The sequence below is a fragment of the Tupaia chinensis genome, unplaced genomic scaffold (assembly GCF_000334495.1).
Source record: "Tupaia chinensis unplaced genomic scaffold, TupChi_1.0 Scaffold149501_1, whole genome shotgun sequence".
NCBI lineage: Eukaryota > Metazoa > Chordata > Mammalia > Scandentia > Tupaiidae > Tupaia > Tupaia belangeri.
The window spans coordinates 1169789-1170677 of NW_006209345.1; positions in this window are offsets into that span (position 1 = coordinate 1169789).

The following is an 889-nucleotide window of genomic DNA, read 5'->3' on the forward strand; positions in this document are numbered from 1 at the left end:
CATGAGAAAGGAGGCCCACTGGACCCCCATACAGCAGAGGAGGGAGGGGAGAGGTGTTCAGAGGGAAGCTACCTCCACCCCCACTGGCTCTCTGCCTTTAAAGACAGGGTGTGACCCTCACTGCCCCAGACCGACAAGAGGGTCCCTCCCGCTGCAGAGTCTGGAGTCTCCAGCCTTCTTGACTGGCTCTATCTTCCTGTCCCTGTCTCTCCCAAAACTGACTTGAAGAAGCCAAGTATTCGGTCAGCAAAGGTTCTGATAAGATGGATTAGGCTGCAGAAATGCAGCTGTCTACAGGGGGATGAGGGGATTATTTACCAAAAACAAAACAAAACAAAAAACCAGATACTTCTGGGGCCTAGGACCATCTCTCTCTCTCCGGCTGGGCTTGAAACTGGATAAAATATCTGGGTTGGAAGGTTCTCTCTGTTTCTGTCTCTCTCTGTCCCTCAGTATGTCACTATCTCTGTCTCTCTGTCCTGTCTTGTCTCTGTTTATTCCTATCTGTCTCTTTGTCTCTTTCTATCTCTCTGCCTTTCTCTCTCTGTTTCTCTACCTCTGTCTCTTTCTCTCCATTGCCTCTCTCTGTTTCTCTAGTTCTGTCTCTCTGTTTCAGTCTCTGTGTGTGTCTCTCTCTGGCTCTCTCTCACCTTCTCTTTCTATCTTGTCTCCAAGTGCAGAGAGACAGCAGAATTTCCTTTGAATGGAAGGCCTGGGAAGCCAGGTCCCTCAACAACCCCTGGTCTGGGGCTTTCTTCCCCTGGTTAATTAACAGTCACTGCCATGGGCCTCAGATGGGTGTGCTGAGGGGCTCTGCAGAAAGGGCAGGGAGGCCCAGGGCAGACATAGCATACTGGTCAGGGTTGGGGTTAGAGGATGGTGGCCTATG